The sequence below is a fragment of the Triturus cristatus genome, chromosome 6 (assembly GCF_964204655.1).
Source record: "Triturus cristatus chromosome 6, aTriCri1.1, whole genome shotgun sequence".
In the NCBI taxonomy this organism is placed as follows: domain Eukaryota; kingdom Metazoa; phylum Chordata; class Amphibia; order Caudata; family Salamandridae; genus Triturus; species Triturus cristatus.
In genome coordinates, this window is record NC_140589.1 from 1,911,206,062 (window position 1) to 1,911,215,875 (window position 9,814).

General features: G+C 45.4%; 1 protein-coding gene across 1 annotated transcript in view; it reads right to left on the reverse strand.

Moving 5' to 3' along the window:
• Nucleotides 1–9,814, reverse strand: part of LOC146822431 (uncharacterized) — a 63,109-nt gene that overhangs the window by 12,120 nt on the left and 41,175 nt on the right. The window lies entirely within an intron of this gene.

Sequence of the window (9,814 nt, forward strand, 5' to 3'; positions counted from 1 at the left end):
GCCAAGATTTCATTAAAATATGTTCCGGAATTTAACATAGGAGTGGATTTTACTTTCAGGGTAACATAAAAAGGAGGATCATTTGTAAAAAAAAAAATTAAAAAAAAACTGAAATAGTATATTAAGTGATCAATAAAAATAACTAGTTTTACTTGACACAAGTTCCCTGTTCAGTGTGCACACAAACCTGCATGAGGGAGCCATTTTCGTAATAAGTTGTAACAAGAGATTCCCCAGACTATACATGAAACGCGGCTACTGATGATTTACATCAACAGCGCTACCGTATTAGTGTTGTGAAAATATTTGCATGGTAATGGAGGGGCTACTGTGGTGTCCGGTGACATGTGGCATTGTTTTCACCAAGATCTCAGAGCAAGAGGTTAAAGTTCCACAGTTGTAGTTACTGTGTTTAAAAGTTTATTGTGAAAGCAGCTAGCTACCCATTCAGTGAAAGTGCCATATGCTTCAGTGCAGGGCTTTAAGAGGGATGAACAAGCTGGGGGGTCTCTCAAATGGGCGTGACCGATGAAGTTAAGGGCGTGGCTTAAAAAGACATAAGCTAAAAATGTGTGCTTAGCATAGTGCACCGCCTGACCTGTATTTTGCTGTTTGTCATTGCATCCAGATATATGATACAACTATTCACATCATACCTACAACAAGTCAGGACTATTGGCCTTGTCAATGGTTGTTAGTTGCTTAAAGATAAATTAGCAGCAACTATGGCTTGTATATAATATTGAAAGCTTCCACTTAAAGCTCAGGTGACATCCCAACAATGTTGCTGCTCCTGAGTCTCAAAAAGAGAAGGGAAATCCAGAGAGAAAATGACTCTGTAAATGATTTCCCTTCTTCTACAACTTCAGCGGGCATGACGTCATGCCGTAACTTCCCCACTAGTAAGAAGTGAGCAGTGTGAGCACACGCACATCGATGTGCCTGTCACTGCAGACCAGAAAAATACGGTCTTCCGGTGCCAGGCCCCCTTTAAAAAACTGCTGGTGCTCAGCACCGCTGAGGCCCGGACCACTTAAAGCTCTGCTCCAGTGACAGAACCAAACAATTGTGTTCCCCTACAGACATTTTAAACAAGCATTGGAACTGCAATAGGCCTCGCCTTTGATTAAGTTAAAGCCATTTGCATTGCTAATGGTATTGTATAGCAAAGCAAATGGCTTTAACTTAAGGAAAGGTGAGACCTATTGCATTTTTAATGCTGGTTTCATTTTCTCGCTGAATCAGATTCACTTGTTACATTTGTGGAGACCGGTGTGTCTGGGCGAACGGTTACTTGAGTTTCAAGAGGGAAAAGTTCCATAGCATTGTTGCTTAGTCCTTCATTTCTCACTGGTGACTCTTCGATGGTGATAAGTCTTTCAGTTAGAACCTCTTGGATAGTAGCAAGAGGAGGGCGCCTGCTACTATGTTGGAGACCACGAGGCCCACTATGTAGTATGGGCCACATAGTGTGGTTTGATGAGGTCGATTAACACAAATCTTTCCTTCTTTCTTCCGGCAAGGGCAGGCAGAAGTACTGTTCTTGTTCCATGGATTGCTAGTACAGGTACTGTGTTTCTGTAGGAAGGGACGAACTCCTTATCCGTGATCTTCTCTCAGACTTGATCCCCAACTTTTGGGATCCAGACAGGCCTTGCCGGGACTGCCGATTGTTCCCCAGTGGCGATTGGCTTCAGGTCCACGTTGCTTAGTTTCGAACTTAGTTCATTCAGGTCCTGTAAAACAGCCAAACTATCTTTGATGTCAAAGGGTTTATTATCCGCCACTGTGCCTTCACATTCTAGATCAGATACCCACATTCTTGACCCAAAAAGAACCTCATATGGAGTGACCCCCCTAGAGAAGCTCTTGGCATGTTGTTAAGTGCATGTTGAACCCCATAAATGTGTTTGACCCAGCCATCTCCCGAACCCAATACCCTAGCTGTTATCGATTGCTTTATGTCCTGGTTTTTCCTTTCCACAACAGAATTTCCCTCAGGATGATATGGAGAGGAGTACCGCAATACCGCGCACATTCCTTCCACGGCCTCCTTGTAAGCCCGAGAGCTAAATGCGGGTCCATGGTCAGAATGGATCGTGCCTACTGCGTATGTGTCGATAAAGACTAACAAATCTTTTATAACAGTTTGAGCGTCAGCTGAGCGCTGAGGCCACATCCATAGGAACCTTTGGCACGAGTCCACTGCAACCATTAAGTATTAATAATTGCCATCCCTTTGCAAGGAACCGCAGTGGTCCAGATAAACGCAAGCTAAAGGTTTGTTTGAAATTAACAGGGGCGTCTGCGCAGGATGTTTCACTGTGGAGAATTTCATCTGCTGGCATACATCACATGCCAAGACATAGTTCTTGGTCTGTTTTCTCATGCCTGGCCACCAATATCGTTGTTTTAATAGTGAAACAGTTGCAGAAACACCTGCATGAGCAGAGCCTATCCCCTCGTGTGCTGCTAGGATTAGTCCTAATCTACGTTCCGCGTTTGGAATTACTCTATCCACCACTCCTGGGATTCGAGCAAAAGGAACGTTGTTTGCATTAATTAAATAGGAGTATTTGAGTGGAAATTTCTTTGGTAACATTGTGCCACTGTCTTTGCTTAAAGCATTGACAGCCAACATTATCTCACTATCTATTCTCGTTTTTGAACGAGTGATTGCGGCTTCATCAGCCAATGAATTTCCTGCAACGTGAACGCCATCACGCTGGTGACTCAGTGTATGGATCACGTGAGCCTTTGGTAGTGCGTTTTTCAACAAAGCTACCTGTTCCCAAAGTGTTTTATGCTTAATTGTACCATCTTTGGAATCTTTCAATCCATTTTTAAGACAATTTTGTAAATATTCATGTATGACTGGACACAGTAATATGAATCACACACTATGAGTGTGGGAAATTCTCGATCCGTGCTTACTAGGGCCAATATGAATGCTTTTAGTTCAGCTAACTGAGCTGTGCAGTCACCTAGAGACTGTGTTTTAGTGATCATTGGAGGAAATTTACCATCGCGCATGCGACCTTAAACGATTGCACACACCACTATAGGCTTACTTACTCCCCGTTGGGGTTGCGCTGAGCCGTCACTATAAATTATAAATTCATACCGATCTAGAGGCAGGATTTCAGTGGGCAGAGGATATTCTTGTTTATATTGCAGGAATACTTGCGGTTTCAAATTTGGATCAAATCTGTATTCTACATCCATTGCAGCAAGAGAATTAACCCATTGTATCCATCTGGGATGTAAGGTTTTTGAATTTGGAATGCAAGCCTTTGTAACAGTCTCTAAGGCTGGTTACGACAATAATATGTTTCTCCTGAGCCAGAGCTCTTTCTCTTGCTACTGCGGTCTGCACTGCTGTCAGAATTTTCTCTGTTGAAGTGAAATGCATTTCTGCTGTTGTGAACAAGTGTGATTTGTATGCAATAGGTACTGTTTCCCCTTCATTGAAAGTTAAATATGTGTACCCGCATTGACCCGGAATTATTCGGATCACCAAATTGCATACATTTACGCGCGTTTTTAAATGATTTGTTGCTAACATGTTAGCTTGAAGTGAACGCAGGATTTCTGTGTGTTCCTGTGTCCAATGATTTGCTGAGAAATCAGATTTAATTTGCTTGTAGAGAGGTTTAACACTTTCTGCGTAATCCAAAATGTATGTTCTGCCAAAATTCAGGAATCTCAGTATTGATTGCAAGTTCTTCAACATTTTTTGTGATTGTAGCAGCGCACACTTTTCTAAAAAGTTAGCTGCCAGGCTCTTGCCTTCACGTGAAAGTTCATATCCTAAAAATAGGACGTTAAGGTGGGTAATTCTTGATTTTTTAAAGTTGAATTTGTAACCCTCAGAGGTGATTCTCAGTATTACGGGGCTCACTCTGTTCAAGTGCCTATTTAAGTCATCGTCTGTTAGGTATATGTCATCGACATATGACAATGCTTCATCATCATAAATTTGTAGTAACTCTGTTATTCTCGCTGAGAATAACCCCGGGCTGTTCTTGAACCCTTGAGGTAAACGACAACATTGACGCGGAGTCCCCATTGTTGAGAATGCTGTTAAGTACCTACTTTCACACGCTATATTTTGGCAACAGAATGCCTTTGAGATATCTAATGTTGTTTTGTATTTTTAGCGCACAATGTTATTCATTAATGCTGCACTGTGTGCATTTGGCAGGCAAGTGTTTAACATGCGTTTAAATCTCTGTAATCCAAAACTAGAAGCTATGTATTGTCTGGTTTTGCCACAGGAAACAAAGGATTGTTCATTGATGAGGTGCAAATTTCAATCACCCCTGGTATTCAAATTGATCTAAGATCTCCCTGACCTGCTTTTTAGCTTCTTGCTTTATTGGGTACTGCCTTTGTGCAGTTGGTTCATTTTTTTAATGATATTATGTGGTGGGATGAATCCTCATCCCATCCAACATGGTTTTTGTATTATGCTAGGGCCTGGGCAATTGCCCATTTCCTGGCATGTGTGTATTTAAGGGAATTGGGATTAGGTCGGAGAAGGCTGGCATAATTATGTCCTCGCCATGTGGGCACTCCTTGACAAATACTGGTGGCCAATCACATTCAGCTAGCAGGATATTATAACCCTTTGATAGTCTTTCCCAGAATACCCCTTTAATTTTCCTGGGCTTTCTCCCTCGATTCGGAGTTTTATTTCATATAACCTTTGTGGAGCAGTAACCCTGGTATCAGCAGTATGTACTGTGACGCATTCATTCAGGTCCACTATCTCCAGAAGTTCCTTCAGGTTCTGGCGAGCTATTGAGATTTCTGCCACACTGTCCAGCCTCGTCTGAGCCCATTCCCCGTTCAGTAGCTGTGTCCTCAGGATTCTCTGCATGTCTGATTTTCAGACCTGCTACCCTTTTCCTGTTGAATTGTGGTTTTGTTTTATTCTCCTGAATGTGCTGTTTGTCTTTTGACTTGGTGTTTTCTCCTTTGTGGTCTGACTTTGCTCCTCTTTCGGATGTCTTTGATGAGATCTCAAAGGAATGAGAAGAACGTGTATCACTATCCTGATACCTGTCCGGTTTCTTCAAATTATCCCTATTCCTCCAGAGGGCTCCCTTTGAGGAGACCTACCTCGGGATTGAAATCTAATCTTTTTAGTATTTTGTATATAAGTTTCCCACTTCTTTTTAGAAGAAGCAGTATTTTGTTTAAAAATGTCCTTCTCAGGACTTTCTGCCAATTGTGGTTTTGATGCTTTTCCACCCAAATTGTCTCCAGTCTATTGTTCTATAATTCTGGGTAGTTCTTGTAGGCCACGCCCACAACATTGCCATAAATGTGTCGGCCACACAAGCGCAGCGGACGAGCGCAGCGGGAGCGCCGTTTGCGCGCCGAAGGCGCGCTTAAGGCAAGCTCGTCTGCGCTCGTCCGCGCCTCGGCAGCGCCCGGTGCGCCACCCGCGGCCTCGATCCCCCCGTCCACCAGTAGCTCTCCACACTTGACGCGTGAGGCTCTACTCCTCCTTAGAGACTTCGCTCATGAAGGACAATTGTCCTTCCAAGACTCCGCCTATCCTCTGCACGATTTTGTGCGCAAAGGCTTATTCACTGGTGGCTTGCTGAATGTCAGGTCCCTGCCCAAACACGCTCACGAAATCGCCCAGCTCATAGATAATCATCATCTTGATGCTTTATTCCTGACGGAAACTTGGACCCACTCTGACTGCAATATAGAACTGGACTGGGCTTGCCCACAAGACTTCAAAATCCTGCATCTCCCACGACCTAAGGGGCGGGGCGGTGGTGTCGGTGTAATCTATAGAGCGTCCTGGTCAGCAAAAACTATTGCTATGGACCCAGTGGTCGGGACCGAAATACTTGGCCTTTCCATCGACTGTCACCTTGGTACTACCTTTACGGCGGTGATCTGCTACCGCCCGCCGGGAGCTTTTAATTCTACTCAGCAGCAGTCGCTCCTCACCACCCTCACTAATATGGCTACCTCTCACAACAACCTGATTGTTTTGGGCGATTTCAACCTTTGGCCCAACGGCAGCCTCGATTCTGCACTCAACAATCTCCTACTCTCCTGTGAAGGAATGGGACTTTCCCAGCTAGTGAACAAACCCACACACGTAGCAGGGCACCAGCTCGATTTAATCTTCTCCTCCCCCCAGCTAGCACTTCTGAGCGACATTCTGCCAATGTGCTGGACTGACCATGCACTCATCAAATTTCATATAGTAGGTAGCAGGTCTTGCAGACCGGCATTCCACGGCCATGTACCCCCGTACAGAGACTGGAAGGCTCTGGACAAACTCAGACTGAATGGCCCAGTATTTGAAGTGGAAGACAGTTTCTCCATTACTCAACCAGTTGAGGCCAATTATCTATCCCTTTGTACAAGGATTTCCAGCACCTCGGAACGCCTCGTCCCTCTGAAAAAGGGCAAACCACAGAGACGAGCGCCGGCCCCATGGTTTGATGACTCCTTAAGAGCTCTCAAACTAGCATGCAGACAAGCAGAGAGAAAATGGAGGCAGGGTTACTCTGACACTCACAAAACCCTCTGGAAAGTAAACCTCCGGAAGTATAAAACTGCCATCGCCCAAAATAAGGCTAAACATTATTGCTCCATCATCACCAACGCCACGAACAGCTCAAAAAGTATTTTTCAAATACTCAAAAACCTAACCAATCCGGACTGTGTCACCTCTACACAGCCTCCTACCCAAGCCCTCTGCGACAACCTTGCAGTGTTTTTCATTAATAAAATAAACACCATTATTCACAACCTGAAAACACCTCCCTCTCCAGAAACTTCTAACACGCAGAGACCAGACACCAGCTCGCGAAACTTGTCGTCTCCAGGCTCTGTCCTCTTGGCTAGACTGTGGGAATTTCCTCCAATCCCGGCCTTCGAGTTTGAAAGACTTGCGCTTGGTATCACCTCGGGTTCTCCACTCGACCCCCTACCTCCAAAAATCTGGAAAAATTTTGGTAATGAACTTTTTGATACCATGCGCCTAATATGCAACCAGTCTTTGCATAGTGGCTTTGTCCCAACCCCTTGGAAACAGGCACTAATCACCCCTCTCTTGAAGAAACCCTCCCTGAGCCCAGACTGTCTTTCCAACTACCGACCCATCTCTCTGCTGCCTTTCCCAGCGAAGGTCGCCGAACGATGGGTCAGTTCGTGCCTGTCCGCCCACCTAGAACAAAACAACCTTCTTGACGATCACCAGTTCGGGTTCCGTCCTGCCCACGGCACCGAAACAGCAGTCTTAACTGCCATGGAGGATCTTCGCATGCGTGCAGACAGGGGCCAGCCAGTGGCATTGATACTGTTGGACCTGTCTGCCGCATTCGACACGGTCAACCATGGTAGGCTGCTGCAGAGACTTGGTGAAGTGGGAGTGGAAGGCACTGCATTGCTCTGGTTTCACTCCTACCTTCGGGACAGAAGACAGGCTGTCTCCCTTCCCCCTTTTCAATCCGCCTTTGCACCAGTACCCCAGGGAGTCCCTCAGGGCTCCTCCATCAGCCCCATCCTTTTTAATGTGTACCTCATCCCGCTAATCAAACTGATCCTATCCTTTGGGGTCAAAACAATAAATTACGCGGATGACACACAGCTCATCCTCTCGTGGGAAGGTGAAGATGCCATTCCTTTTTCCACCTTCCACGACTGCCTAAGAGAGACGGCTGGATGGCTACACAGAAACTCCCTCCAGTTCAACCCCGCTAAAACGGAGGTCCTGTTTTGCTCAGGCACTAAGATACCCCGTCAGTTTCCGAATGAATTTTGGCCTCCGGAGTTTAGAGACAAACCTCTGCCAGTTCCTTCGGTGCGCAACCTGGGAGCCATGCTGAACAACAAATTAAGTATGGAAACCCAGGTGATGAAAACTGTGGGGATCTGCACAGCCCTGCTTCGATCACTGCGGAAAATCATGCCTCTTCTCCCGGCACAAGCCAGGGCGTCGATAGTCAGGTGCACGATACTCAGTCGCCTTGACTATTGCAACGCCCTGCTCCTGGAGTCTCCAGTCACGATGATGGACCGACTACAGCGAATTCAGTCTGCCGCCGCCAAGCTGGCTCTTGGCTGGACGAGGAGGGCCTCGGCCACAGCGGCTCTGGCTGAGCTACACTGGCTACCCTTAAAACAACGAGTGGCCTTCAAGTCCCTCTGCATTGTCTTTAAGGCTCTGCATGGACTTGGACCCAAACCTCTGCAAGCCCTGTTTCTGTGGTACACTCCTGCCAGAGACCTGCGTTCATCCTCTGCCTGTCTGGTAAAGGTGCCCAGATTCAACAGAACCAGAACAGGGGGCAGATCCTTCAGTGTTGCAGCGGCCAAGCTGTGGAACAGCCTGCCCACTGACATACGTCAGATATCACAGCTTCTTCCATTCAGGAGACGTATCAAGACCTGGCTCTTCCCCAAATAAATTGTCCGTCTGACTGTTCTCCCGGTTATCCGTTAACAGAGTAATTTTCCAGCGCCAGGAAGCCTGCAAGGTGTCAGTCGCGCTTTACAAATTCTCAAAATAAAAATAAATAAATAAATTCTTGTGGTTGTTCGGTTAAGTCGAACTCCCTTAGGTGTTGGCGGATCCCCACTGATGCTGCTTCTCTTTTAACCCGTTGACCGCGGCGCGAATTCCGCCGTGGTGTGGGTGATTTATGAGTGGGCGTGGTTAAGACGGTCGGGGGCCGTCCGACGCACACGCCCACCGTTACGTCGGACTGCTGTGGGCCGTCCGATGCACGCAAAGGGTTAATATTGGTTAATATTATGGTGGATACCTGGTCAAAATTATTTAGTAATTTCATACCTAAATTCAGGGCAGGTTCTGCCCTGTATTAGTTTTGAATTTGTTTTAGGACATCTGGTATCACTGCTAGAGAGGGTCTACCATGAGTTTTAGTATATATTGCGGCAAAGACTTTTCCCCCAAGTGGTGCAGTCCAGCAGATGTGGTGTGATCCCCATTGGCAAGCAGATTGTTAAAATTCTTAGTTTTTCATAAAGGTTGGTATTTGGAAATACAGTTTCAATCTGTGTAATTTTTTGGACTATTCAGAATGGAATTTGTTCACGTGTTGTGGGGATTTACCCATGACTGAGTGTAAAGTCTGTGGAGTCTTTTTGAGTGTACTCCCATATTGAGGGGCAGCATTTGGTATAACCAATGGTGGCTGAACTGTTAATGTCCTAATGACATATAGTACTATTTGTCTACAGATTTTTATTAATTCTTTAATTTGAATTAGTAATTCACCTGGTGTAATTGTTTCAGTGTCCGGATGTGGTGTGTAGCCGGCTAGAATTGGCCATGTATCCCTGGTCTTCCTAATGGACCGAGCCTTGTTATGTCTTTTGTATGTGTTAGGGTGCCATTAAACCAGGTAAAATGTTCCTGGTATGTAAGTGGAACTTCAATATCCTCGTAAGGAGTATATTCCGCGGGTGCTTCATCCTCTTTGAAGTGATGAAAGCAATGTGTTACTGCATTCGCTGCTGGGAATGTAACCAACAGTAGAATACCTCTGTCTGAAATGCCTCGTGTGTCTCTATCACAAAGACTACTCTACCACCCCTAGATGATAGACCATATTTTATAAGTTTAACCGTGAGGGCTTTTCTTATATTTTGAGGTATTACTTCATACCCATCGTCTCCTTCCTCTAACCTTCTGTCTTGTGCGGCAGCTTGGAGGATGAGATCTCTTTTTTTTTTGTCTCCCGACATTGTGTTTAGTACACAAACTGGGTTTCAAGGAAACAAAGATAAGGTGTACAATTTTTGGAACACT